The sequence below is a fragment of the Vanessa atalanta genome, chromosome Z (genome assembly GCF_905147765.1).
Source record: "Vanessa atalanta chromosome Z, ilVanAtal1.2, whole genome shotgun sequence".
NCBI classification, from domain to species: domain Eukaryota; kingdom Metazoa; phylum Arthropoda; class Insecta; order Lepidoptera; family Nymphalidae; genus Vanessa; species Vanessa atalanta.
Genome location: NC_061902.1, coordinates 10,711,851 through 10,726,865, shown reverse-complemented (window position 1 = coordinate 10,726,865; position 15,015 = coordinate 10,711,851).

Here is a 15,015-nt window from a genome sequence, read left to right as displayed (position 1 = left end):
ATCTCAACGAATATATTGTCCTAAATACTTAAAAGCGTTAACCTCTTCTATGATTTTGTAATTCAATTGTAACTTTACTGTACATTTTTTACGCCGCCTCTTAAAAATGCAAACTATAGTTTTAGTACTCGAAATCACTAACCCTATATCTAATAAGTGGTCAGCCATAGTATCGAATGACGATTGTAATTTCTCAAAGCTTTTGACAGGCAAGATGTTTTGCATCATATCCTCAAATACCATAAGCCTCTTTTATAATGCACAAACATAAATCCGAATTAAAACCGAAAGAGGCCTCACGAATAAATAATGTTGTCTCATTTTTTAAAGGTCTTAAGTCCTTCGTCCTACTTTATACGCCCATGTTTTTATTTTTCATTTTAAAAACTCTCGTAATTATGAAGAAGGTTTCGGGTGGAAAATGCCATTACCCGGCTATTTCTCTTACGTTGATTATGTTATTTAATTGTTTTAACTGTACATGTTATGTAGAATGAAATTATTTATATAACATTAAATACACTTTTTGCTATTTTTTTCAGATATATCTTAAACTTGGTTATATTTCTGAAATATTATCTTTAGACAGAGTAGATAATATCATGAGACAACGTTAGGTATTTACAATGTTATCGTGACTAAATGCACAACCATTCGTTATGTTAATAGCTGATATTATTTTCGATAAATACTCATAATTATTATAGTTGGCCTATGGAAAGTAATCACGCGATGAAAATTGCTGGACTGCCTCATGCCTCATAGATAAATAATTCCCTTAAAAATTTTTGATAGTGGCTATTCTTAACTGTTTAGTCGAACATTTTTAAATAAAATTTTAGGCCAGTTCTAAACAAGATTTAAATTAATGCACTAAAGCGCTTGTAGAAGCTAATTGACCGTAAGTAAAAGCACTAGTACCTAATTTAAAATGGCTCGTTCTTTCCCCCCACATTAGCAGCAACTTTATCACATATGTTTGTATGTAACCAGCTAAGACACTCTAATCCTGAGCCAAGTTCTTGCTGTGCCATTTATAAATCCTCCCAAAACGGGTGCTACGTGTGAAGAACCTTTGTTAGCTGTACTACAAACATAGAACAGAACAATAATGGTGTATTATCCTCTCCATTAACAAAAACACTGTTAAAAAAATAGTGTGAGTTGGCCTCTGATGGATTATGAGAAAATTATATAGAAGATAATCTTAAAGTTTTAAGTTTACATAAGTTTTATTTAAAAGTATTATTAACATATAAAAAAATCCTTTAATAAAAAAAAATATGCTTTCGTTGTTAATGTCGAATCATCGGGGTAGGTATTAGGAACTCATAAGTTACTTCATCGTAATACAGCAATATATTGTGTCGTTGTGTTCATTAAACTTACTCACTAACTCACTCAGTCACTCGATTGCATAGTCAGTAATTCTTTTATGGTAAACTGTTAACAGTTTGCTCAAAAATAACTAAAAACTTCACTGAAAATGTTGCTAAAATAACTAATAAAAATAAAGTTTGCGTGTAATAAGTTATTACACTATTAGTGAGTTCAAATATAGCACACCTGGCAATAGAAACGACTATTTCTTTCTAAAATTTAAAGCAAAAACGACTGAGTTCATTTTTCCAGTTCGTCTCAAGTTTGAATATTTACTTTTTCGAAATGGTGATAGTTTTTACTTTGACTATAAGTAAACAAGTGCAAGGTAACTTCGACCATTAATAAGAAGTGTAATACTTTAATGGGCCATAAAAAATAAATATTGATATACCATTCGAGCAATGATTATGTCAGTATCATTAGAGACAGCGCGTAATTATACTTCATAGCATTTTTTATACTATGTATATGTAGGTACATCTTACAACACCAATGTCTATGGACAAAGATGACAACTAAGCATCAGGTGGCGCATTTGCCGGTCCGCCTTTATACTATGCAATAATAAAAAAAGCTCTTAGAAGGCATAAATTTATCTTCATATTCGACGTACATGAAAATAAAGTTAGATTAAAAGTAAAGTCGTTTATTACACAACTAGATTAGCAATTAAATGGGTTTTACTTACTCATAACGCGAACGCGAACATATACGTTTAAAGCGAAAGAAAAAAAATTAACACTGATAGTATCGTAAGGGACGTGTCGGCTATCAAACTTAGTTATAAATATTTATTGTAATAAAACACTAATAAGTGTGAGCCAAGGAATATTTTTAACAATTTCCAAATTATGACCGGCTGCTTAGGTTCAAAGGAAATTATGTACTGAACTGAGACCAGTTCCGCAGAGACAATGTCTCACGGCGTAATTTCCGGTAGATGCAAACGAAGGAACACATATTTTAAAAGAAGCCGAAATAAACCGGTAAATTAAAGATTTGTGTGATTTCATATTCAAGTAGGTGTTTATCATTTTAAAATGATTATGATTATAGAAAAATATATTTAGTTTGATTCGAAAAATTTATCATAGAATTCATTTACTATTTCCGGCTTAACTATTAGAGAGAACGAGCGCAAGAATTCTCAAACTAGATTTTGTATTTATTAGCTCAGAAAATTAAGTGAATCTTGGCCGGCCAGCTCTCTCGCTAGATTAGATCTAAAACGACCACCTAGAAGATATTGAACTCCAATTGGTAGCGTTAACCCGCAACGGACACAAAATCCAACATTTGTACATGAAATTTATAGTACATTTATTATTAAATTTGGCGAGTTCCTCGTACTTATTTTCTATTAATTGCGCCGTCAAATAAATGATTTGTTTTAGCTACTTGTATTATTTAACAACACAATTTGTTAAATAAAAGTAAAATAATTAATGTCCTATTGTTTTATTTACATGCAAGTTTCTTTACAATGTTATTTCAAAAAAATAAATACAAGTTCAGTACATAAAAACTTAGTAGTCATCTGCCGGATTGGCACACCTTAGTAAGGAATTAAATTTCGATAACAATATTTAAAATAAAATATAATTCCGTGTCGTCATTCATCTAAACATTAATTAAAGCGGAATTATAATCACATTCGTTTCGAAGTGTCGTGATGTGGTCATTTGCATTAATCACCGCGTTATGGCCGATACAGGCGGAGAGAATTTGCGCGGGAATGTCATTTACATAGATATATCTCATTATAATCTATGATATTATATTATATTGAGTTGATATTCGCAACACAAAAAGACATTGTAACTTATGACTTTATTCGTGTTTCGATAAATTTTACGTTTGCATATAATGCTACATCGAAAATTATATGAACAAATAATATAACATTTAATACTGTATCTTAAAATAAGTATAAGTAAAAAAATCATAACTGCACAAAATTTCCATGATCATTATACCCATTCATTAAAAATTTGGGCGTAAAGTAATATTCAAAAACTTTTATTGAAGTGTTTGTACGGCTTACAGTAGATTGAACTGGCAGAAAACGTGACGTAAGGATAAAGCATTATTCCCTCTCTTTCCATATCTATGTATCTGTTTCTATTGCATACAACTAAAAACTTATTTTTGTCATTCCCAAACGTTAATTTGTTGTCTGTTATTTAATATACAAAAAGCGAAACCGTACCAATCGGGTGGGTGCCCCACGACACGTCTTTATTTTTCATTTTTTCAATTATTATAATAATTAAAAATAATAATATTTATTTGTTTATCTGAGAAAACAAAGTATAATAATAATAATTTATCCTTAGACAAAAATTGAGATCAACATATAACAAACCAAGCCAATTATGCTTTTCATGTATGGTTACGATATCATACCCAATCATATCACATTCGGAGAAATGACATTTTGACACGACATGATGGTTGCGGTTGAGCGAAAATCGAAGTCAATGTCTGAATTACACGCAATCCAAATCCATTTTGCATTTCACGTGTCACTATTTGTCTCGTGACAAGAGCTTCAACAGAACTATTTTAGCGCTCAAAACGGGAACCGTCTGTGAAATCGTTATATCAATTCAATTTATAATAGATATTATAATTGCTATCAATTTTATTCGATTCAGTTGACAGAAATAAATATGTTTTAATTTAGCTACATTACTACATTAAGTAGTACTTTTTTTTATTGTAATGATATCAAAAAACATAAACATTTATATTTATTTATTAAGACGAAAATAAGTGATTATGTTTAGGTGTACAAGGGATCATCATCTTTAATGGGATGATGGGGTTTTATAATTTACAAGGCCAATACTAATGATAGAGTCTATTTTTCAGTCAACTTTCTAACTAATCCTTTATAAAACTCTTATGGTTTTAGTTAACAGTGATATTTTTAATTTAAAAATAATGTGGACTATATTTTTTGACAAATATTCGTAGAAAAAGATTTCATTCTAGGCAATTCTGAATCCAAATATTTTTTAAATTTCACGCACAGCTTTGTAATAATGTCACCGCATCGGCTTAGATAGAAATCAATCTTTGATTACTTAAAGTCGAGACTAAGTCTAAAATGAACGTAATATTAGACTTAAATTAATTTAAATTGTCATTATCAATTGAAACAATTACAAGAGACGCTGAAATTCAAATCAAAAAGAAATAAATATTAAAAAATTGAAAATATTTTTTGTTTATTAAATAAATAACATGACTATATATTTAAAACAAGTCACAAGCTAGAAGTTCCCTGTTTAAGTCATTACTCCTGGGTCTCCTGGCTGCGTGCTGTACGGCTCCACCATGCAAGTTGATGATAAGATATTTCCAGTTGTAAATAGTATAATTTTGGATATCACGCTATACAGTACGCACACTTAATCAACGACTTAACTAAGGAATTGAAAGAGTACCTATTTATTCACTACTATGGAACTTTAATTAAATTGATCAATAAATTGGTTTTATATAATAAATAAGGTCTTAACTGATTTATAATGATGTATACATACATCATTCTATTACATATGTAAATATTGTAATACACCTTGTGTAACTTAACTAATTAATTAATAAGTAATAACATGGATTAAACTAACAGTCCTTTTTTATTTCGATACAAAACTAAAAGCAAAGTATCAATAAAGTCTCACGCATACGTAATTCCTTAAGGACCTCAGCGTGGGGATAGCTTGGCTGAGCTAAAGACCAAAAACATGGACGATACCCCTGTTTGTCGCCTGAGATCGTTAGAGTTGGTGAAATCCATCGGATGCTCATATCGCTAGGCGTTGTGTCGGTCCGATGCCCATCGCGCGCAATAAAAAAGCAACAACAAAAAAGTGCGAGCCCTGTTGCGAGAGGTAAGAATATCCACCCAAATAAGAGCATCGTACATTTCCAGGAACACACTATACTGATTTACAAATGCTGGCTCAGTGTTTTCGGACATACCACGTTGGGTATGAAGTACCCGAATATGCCGCGGTATTGTTAAACCTTGGGCTGGGCGGGACAAAATACTCCATCTTTCGTCCAGGTTAAAGCTAGATCTTACCTGGGCCGGCACTCTAATCACCGTTTTGAACAGTATATGCTACGAATAAACGGTATAAATGCTCTTCGAGGGGGGTGCGACGTAGACCGTGGAGCCTTCGTTTTTATGAAAAGCCTACAACCTACTTTACCTTTACGTAATCTGGAATTACGTAAAAACATACTTGTTAAGGGAAAATAAACCAAAAAAAAAGAGAAGATCAATTGTTTGTTAATATTACAGCTTGGTGTTACGATATTCTAAAACTGCTAGCGATTATCAATTATCAATGATGCTGATAGATCAATACTTTGTAATTAGTATTACATTGTTTTGGCTTATACAGGGAGTGAGCCAATGTAATAATATGTACTAGAGGCATAAGACTAGATCCCATGGTGAGAGGTTTACCTCTAACACTATTTATAGCATTGTAACGGTTGGGTTATAATTCCTGCAAAACCATTTTCTCTCGGCTCTATAGGATCTCGGGTACCATTAAGTGTAAATATAAATATTATATGAGTTTGTTTATTAATATCAATGGGTCCTATGTATAACAGGGGAAATTTGGTATATTTTTACACATTACAACTGAAGTTTATATATACAACTATGCATCACACCTTTGTCACATACATATATCTATATTTTTGTGTATTAATCAATGCAGACATTCGTTAATTTTTAGTATGTTTATTCAATCAAAGAAATAGTAAAAAGCTTACAGTTATATCGGTAGACGGACGAGCAAATGGGCCACCTTATTTTAAGCGGTCACCACCGCCAAATATTAACCATTCCTTACATCACCAATGCTCCAACCTTGGGAACTAAGATGTTACGTCCCTTGTGCCTGTAGTTACACTGGCTCACTCACCATTCAAACCGGAACACAACAATACTGAGTACTTCTATTTGGCGGTATAATATCTGATGAGTGGGTGGTACCTACACAGGCGGACTTGCACAAAGCCATACCACCAAGTAAGTAAAGTAAGTTCTTTTACACATACGACCCATCTATATATACATAGATGTATATTTTAAAGGGAATTTTGGAATTTAATCATTTTAAGTATGCTAAGATACGATGAAGCAGAAGGCTATATAAATATGACGTCCGTTAAGTGTTCCAACTTTGGACATAGTTTAATAATATTAGTGTACGTGACGAAGTTTCAACGAAATAACATTTGAAACGCCATCTATAATGTCGTTAGGAATATACTGTCGAAGTCGCTTTGCCGAGAAGTGTATGTTTATTCAAAATTCAAACTGTACATTACATTATTACAAAATAAATTTGTGCTTTTGATATTGACTTAATCGTACTAAAAATATTAAAAGTAAACTTTAATTATGTCCTTTTTTTTAATACAACATGGTTTTCCGACATTTTACATTTGTAATTGTATAAATAATTGTTTGTATATATACGTTGTAGAAGGGTAGTTGGGGGGGTAGAGGGGGTACAGCAAGCTGGATGGCATTTTGAATGAATAATTGCGGCCGGGATTTGACGTGAGGTATTTTTATTGCCTTCCGCTGTGAACGTTTCGAATAATATACGTTATTGAAATTATGGTGAAATTATTTTAATTATTAGCTACTATGTAAATATGCCTTTTATTTTATATTTTCATATTAAAAAGATAAAGGTATTTAACGTTAACATTTATTTTAAAAACAAACGATATTCATAATAAAGTTCTGTATTCAAAAATATGTTTCATTTTAAATATTAAAATTGTTAAGAAGAATTATTTTATGTCTAAAATAAAGCATTTAAAAATGTTCTAGTTACAGGATACAACGCCTTAAACTAATTGGTACTTAATGATTACGAAACCAAGTTTAAGATCTTTAATGCCGTCTAATGGCGCCACGGTTGAGAAATCACAAATACTTTTGAAATAAGAATGTTTCATTATTATCGTTTCTTTCAATGGATTTTTCTGTTTTTATTATACGAATTCTTTGTGAAAGGTATTCCAGATTTAAAAAAAAAATCCCATAAACGTATCTTGTGTTTTTAACATAGCACACTTATAATCTTCTCACGTATATGATATTCAACAATATACAGAGAATTACAAATTCCTACTGAACGTAGGAAATTGAACATATTTCAATTCCATTACTTTGAAAGATCGGAAGTATGATTAAAATGACAAAGGTTCGACAGGGACTCGCATCCTAATCGGTATACATTCAAACGAATATCGACTCTAAATGTGTTGATTTTAATGCTATTTTATATTATGGTACTAAAACTTTACAACTTTGTTAATGTTTGTCGTTTGTACTGGGACATAATCGTGTATAACAAATATACTTATTGATAAAAAATATTTAAAATACACGCAAGTGCTCTCAAGGTAAATAAACATAATATAAAAAAAAACATCATAATATAATATGTAAAATGAGAATATGACCTTAAATATTAAAATTATGTTTACGAATAATGAGGTAGAGCTTAATACATATGGATCAAACTGAATGTCTCGGGTTCAAGTCCCTACAGAAATCAAGTTTTCAGGAGTTTAATTTATGTATATAATTCATCTCGTTCTCGGTGGTGATAACATTAAAAAATAAAATTACGCTAGCTAATATAGCAGCGTCGCGGAAAATCCTCCAAAACTAATCTAAAGAGAAGCCTAATCCGAGTAGTTATTTACTTACAAGGACTATTATCCTTAAGTACAAAAACAAAACCCAATTTGTATACAATAAAATATTCATACTACAACTGTATTTGAACAAAACATTCATACATATATTCATACCCAGCTGTAGAATGCCAGTAGAATGAAAAACGTAATGTGATATCAATTTTTCTCGTTTATCATAACGGCACCCGGAACAGAGAAGGCAATTCGAAGCACTCGTCGCAGATTTGACGTGGAGTGCTTTTACATCAATAGCCCCTGTTTGTGGTGTACCGAATCCTCCTTCATTTTATTTTCACTGAAAAATATTTTCATAAATACGATGACTTATTTTTTATCGGATTAAGTTTACAAAGGAGCAAAGTGAAACTGGTTAGTAAGTGATATTGTAATCAAATAAAAATGTATGATCGAATATCTGCTACAGCGAAAACTATCGAAGAGAGGAAATTATAAAAATTAAAATATTAAAATAAAGTAACTAAATTAACAAACAGGCTAATCAGTGATAAATGCCAAAAGCCACTTATCTAAATCCAGACCACTGAAAATTACTAGATGGAAAAACCCAATGACTTTTTATTGATCTACCCACACCTAACCTAGACTCTGAACCGGCAACTTAGAAATATGAAGCGTTATTAGTTTTATTTTTGACAAAAAACCACACTGGCTAAATTAAAAATGAAAATTGTAACGATAAATATATGTATAGCAACTATATTAAAGCTGTTGTTTAACTAGAAGTATACATATTTTGAAATAAAATAAAATTAAAAATATTATATAATTTAAAGACTTACATCCGAAATAATTCTAGAAAACTACTGGGAGGATACTTTATCAATTTAAAAATATAAGCGACGTGTATAGTACAGCGGCTACGGGAAGTTTTATGATCAAACTTTCTGTTTGTATGAACAATCAGCTAACATTGTCGAAGTTCGGAATATCGCAGCTCTAGGCATTCGACTAACACTGTCAGGTTTATTGGTAAATATAATGTCGATTGAAAACTTTTCTCACGAGCTTATTCTTTGAAACACTGTATGCTATAAATTGAAAACGCTTATTTTACAAATAAAACATATTCTGTTATTTAATAGATTTACGGATTGAGTACAATAAAGTCATGATAGTATATGGAGGGATTTGTTTTTGACGTTATAATTTTGCTTAACTTGAATCGTCTAAGGAATTACATTAAATATCTCCGTCGTAAGAGCACAAAAGAGAAACATCGCAAAATAAACTATTCCTTCTGAAATAAATTAAATTCTGAGAATAAGTAACTGTCCCTTTCACATTTCTTCAGTAGAATTAAGGGAATTAAATAAAAACTAGATCTTAAAAAGAAGTCAAGATGACGTACCTACTCGAAAATTTTAATTCCGTGGATTAATTAACTCTTAAAGTTCACTAATAAAAGTTCTGAAATAGAGAAGAAATAACGTCTTTCAGTCTTGTCATAAACGAAGATTTTTATTTTAAAAACAACTTCACGAAATTCGAATACAACCAAGTAGAACTATTTCACTTTATTAATTCCGAAACAAGAATCGCAAGTTCTGTGATTTATGAGCCGGCCCGCATGTTTCGTAGACTCGTTTGTATTGCAATATTGTCCACAGTTCTACGGCACCGTTCCACTCCATCCCCCACACACAGCCACCACTTATTTCATTTCATTTCGTCGTAACAAAAGCCAGCTTAGCTCGGCTACCCCAATACTAATTACCGATTTCCGACTTTTTCGGTAACTTGGAAAAACCAATGAATCATGCAAGTGTGACATTTAACGTGATTTTTCTATAGAATACCTTTAGTCTCTACGTCCAAATACGTTTCTTTATTTGTTTTTTTTTTTGTTTTATTAAGAAACGAATCGATATATTATACTTTGCGTATGAGGTTTTCTCACAAGCAAAGGAAACACAAATCCATTCGGATAATTATAATGTATTTATATATTAAAATGATTACATTAAATATTATTTAACTTGTAAATAAAAACGATAACAGTTAAACCCAAAATATTATAAATAAATGCCTGTTTTCTAGGGTAGGTAGCTATTTTTCTTTTCATATCTATTTAGCCCTCTAGATATAGCTTGGGCCAATTAAACAGGTCTTGATTGAACTTGCAAATTTTACAACACTAGCCGATCCAAATTCCATTCGACTATAAAAATGTAGTCAAAATCTTCACAGATAAAACATTTCGTAGATTTGATGCTTTAATAACTATAATTTGTTTTGTTATATTTAATGATAAACTTTAAATTTAAAATGCAAATAACAAAAAATATTGATTTTCTAACTACCCATTAGTTAGAGCATCAATATTTTTATTTTATATGAGAGATGGATGTTAACGATCAGATGACAAATACTAGAGAAGAATGGAAGGAAAAGAAACGCTGCGATCCCAATATTTATAAAAATAGTTTTGGATAAGGGCAAGTAAAAGAAGAATTTTAACTAATTGTCAATAAGAAAAATTTAATATTTTACGAGAGCACGCCTTGAGTATGCAACGATCGCATCGTGGCTATTTTTAATACAAATAAAATGGAAAAAATGAATCATCACCGTTTGATGATTTTTTTTTTTATCTTAAAAACGAAAAGAAGCGTTATTACGGTGTGTTCTTCTCATTTCCGAGTGCTTATTTCTACAGCGCTAGTACATTTATAACAATCGATCAGAAAGTGTGATGGTTTAATAAAGTAAAAAGTATAAAAATGTTTGAAGGGTGAGTGAGCTGGTGTTACAACGGCACAAAGGACATAACAGCACAAAGGACATAGTTCCCAAGATTGGTGGTGCGTTATCGACATAAGGAACTTATATCTCCGATATATATTGGCGGCGGTGACCACTTACCATAAGGGCATTTGCTCGTCCGTCAAAACATTTCATATAAAAAAGTTAAAACTTGATACAAAACTTAATTGTACACATTGAACAGAGGCTATAAAAATCGCAAATAAAATATATTTTGCCATATTAAGATGTGCAGTTAAGTTAGCAAATAAAGCTCTGCAGAGCCAATACAATATGAAATAAAGGCAAAGCGTAAATGTGAAATGAATAATACAAACAAATATGGAGCATTTATTTATCAAAGTGCAAGTGAAACTCGTAGCAGTGTTCACATTGCTTTCTATTTAAACGAATGGATTAAACTATCGGGAGTATTTCTATTGTTCGAATATCTGTTCATATTTTCATTTCGATAATTAATTAATAATAATTGATTTCAAATAATTCACTCACAAAGGCGTAAACCTCTACGTGAAATTCCCTATAATCCCCGCATTTTAATAACTTTAATTAAAAAAATATATCCTTTTGTATTTTTTTGCCGTTTTTAATCTTTTGTTAATCGTCTCACGCATATTAAGACATCTCTGTATAATCTTTAAATATTAATTATTTTAGTATTATAATCTGATTTCAAAATTACGCAGATGATTTAAATTTTCCTTCTTTTCTCAAAACTTCATACGCGTAACCTATCCCCTGCTATTTTTTGAACCAATTAAATAAACATTCGCCACCTGATCTGTTTGCCCCTACTGTGCCCAGAGAGAAATTTACCAAACTTGAACGTACTATGTGTCCGTCTACAGGCATTAATATCTATGTGCAGTGACTACTCACCATCTGGTGGCCTATTTGACCGTCAGTTCGTCCGTTGTTTAATAAAAAAATAATGAGATAGCTCTTCGAATCTTTTAATCCAGATAAATTCTACCTCATGTGAATCCATCAACCCCTCTTTTAATTTCTTCTTAGCAAGAAATAAGACTTTTGGCAACAGTCTGATTTCAATGTATTTTATCCCAATCGATATAAACTTCCATCCATATGAACGCAGTTACGGGCACGTTTCGTAATTAATAAGCTCTAATATATACTAAGAAGTAAATGTGCGAACATAATCCCTGGGGATTGCAGTACAATAGGTATTTTCCTCCTTCCGCTAGACGAATTAACTCCTAATTTATTATTTACTTTAATTCCCTGGGTGGTAACAGTTGAAATACATGAATTAGAAGAGGCATACGGATTAAACGTTCCTCAGTTATATACCCTTGTGGATGTGAAGAGGTACTTAGTACGTTATGACTTTATGAGTATAAACTCAGTTCCAATTTAAATACGCGCCAGAATCATAATATTGTTACGAATTTATCTTATCTGACTCTATTTATATAGGAGTGAAAAAACTATTTGAAATAATTATTTTAAATTTCGAATTTTTATATTCGAAACTTTGACATACATATATTATTATTTATTATACTTATAAAATAACATGTCCTGACTGATTCATCATCGCCGAGCGTAAACTATTACAGTTAGGATAATTAAATTTGGTGAGTAGGATCGTTTTTTTGAATAGAAATCCACTAAGGAAGGAATTTTGGGAATTATACCCCATAGGGGTGAAATAGGGTTTGAAAGTTTGTATGGAAATCCGTAATTTTTTAAGTTAGAAACATGAAAATTTACTTTCGGTTACTGATTAAAAATGAGTACATACGAATTTTAACCGTTTCTGGATATTCTACCCTAAGGGGTGAAATATACACCAATGTGTTTTACAAAGATGTCTTAAATTAACGCAAAGCCGCGGGCAATAGCTAGTAATAAATGTATGTATATTAAATATATTTTTTGCATAGTTATAAAGGTTTTTAGCCGAAAAATACTAGTTATATAACTATATAACTTAAACATGTTATGTAGAATTTTATATAATTCTACCCATGCGAATCCATGATGAGTAGATTAGTCAGATATAATAATGTAAATTACTACGGATGTCGTTTATTCAAACGTTAGTATGAAGTAACAAATACTAACTATTCAAAATTTATTTAATCCCATTTCCTTTATACTCCACATTCTGAGGGGACAAGCTAAAAGCCCCTTGTCAGGTGGGATACTTAGCCCTCTCTTTCCCTCCCTCCCTCCGTCTTTCACTCTATTTCAAACAAAACAATATATTATAAGCTACACAATAAGTATCTTTTCACTTATTAGTAAATTATTTTGAATTCAAAACAATAGGCTTCCCCATAAATGATATTTTTGAAATAATCGGTATAAATATATGAAAACGACAAAGTGAACTTTAAAGAGGTAATAGTGAGAGCGATCTGTTTGATCTTGAACTTGCTATGTTCCTATCTTATTTCCGCGTAGCAATTCTGTATTTGTCTATTTCATTCACACACACGGCGGAGGGGGACACAATAGGGCACATGTCTCTCGGGATGTATAAATTGAAATCTCTCAGGATAGGCCCTTCAATATATATTCAGTGATGCTAAACTTATCATTGTTGCATATTTCTTCATGAGAAAACATATCTGTTGTAAATTACACGGGAAAATCATTAGACATTACATACTTTGCTCTGTTTATCTGAACACGCGTAATATAGCAAGGGAATCTCTCTCGAACCGCATTAATTTAGAGACAACTAATCCTTGAATGTTATTTGATGATAATAAACTTGAAAAGGATAAGTGTTAATCATGTGTGAATGGGCTCAATTATTTCAGATACATAGAATAATAGGTTTTTTAAATAGGTACTGTTTTTAGATAGAATCAACTTTCTGAAGTGATGGTAGCCTAGCCTATATATGTAGAATTGCAATTAGTAATAATTAATTTGAATGATATCAATAATAACTTTCATTTTGAATATATAATTTTAATGTACATAACAAAGTCAAATAACGTATTCAGTTACACTATAACGATGATCTTGATGCTTGTTTGTATATTCAGCGACATTAGCTCATGACAATGGAAACGATTATTTAAATTAAACAAGATAGTATTGAGCGAATGCAAACGGGTTAGCAGGTATTTACGCGACAGGGCGACACCGCGTAGCAATTTGCAAGCATTTCGCAGTTCCATTGCTTTAACGTAATTACAAAATTTAACGTAACACGGTTATCCTTGACGCTTTATGGAATAGATTAAATTTTAAAGAGAATGATCGATGCATCATTGTATGTTTAATTTTATGCGGACGTCGTTTACATCAAGAGAATTAAATTTATATGATGGGGTGTGTTGTACTCCTGATCGATTTATGAATGGTTGCCATGTTCGAGTCGCAAGCGCAAACTTAGGTGTGTGTATTCCCTCACTTTTCAAATTCGATGGGGTGGAAAATCTGACAAGTCTAGAAAGAGCTCAAGCGCAGGACTAACGGCTGTACATGCTTTCCATGACAAAAAAATTCTATTGAAAACTGAACGATGAGTCAACCTGGAGTTTTTACTCCGGGTTTTGACCTTACAAGATAAAATACTAGACTAACGATACCGTCAAAATATACGTATATACAGTTCAATTATTCTGGGTGTCCACTAAAGTTTTCATTATACCTTAAGTGACTGTGTATATTCGTAGATTTTATACCTTCGAATTGTGTTTTGGTATGTTGAAAAGTACTAAATGAAATATCATTTTATAACTATTCAAATTCGAGGAACACTTGACATTTTTCGAGAAAACTACTGACAGTTCTCTAAGATATCGTAAATAAAAATCATTCTTGTTTAACAAATTATATTTTACCTTTGAAACTTTTCTTTTATTGCATTGTATAGCTACAATAAAGTTATTTTATAGAGTTCTCGTTCCATCTCGATAACGCAATTTGTGTCAGAGACAAACATCGTAAGCGTAGCATCTCCGTTATAGCAGGAAATTGTTGCTACACAATTATAGTACGCAAAGTTGAACACTAGTTTGCATATACCAGCTTATGTAATTACTTCAAGATATTATCTATATTTATAGATAAGAAAATTTTTACCCACAAAATTGATACTTCATACCG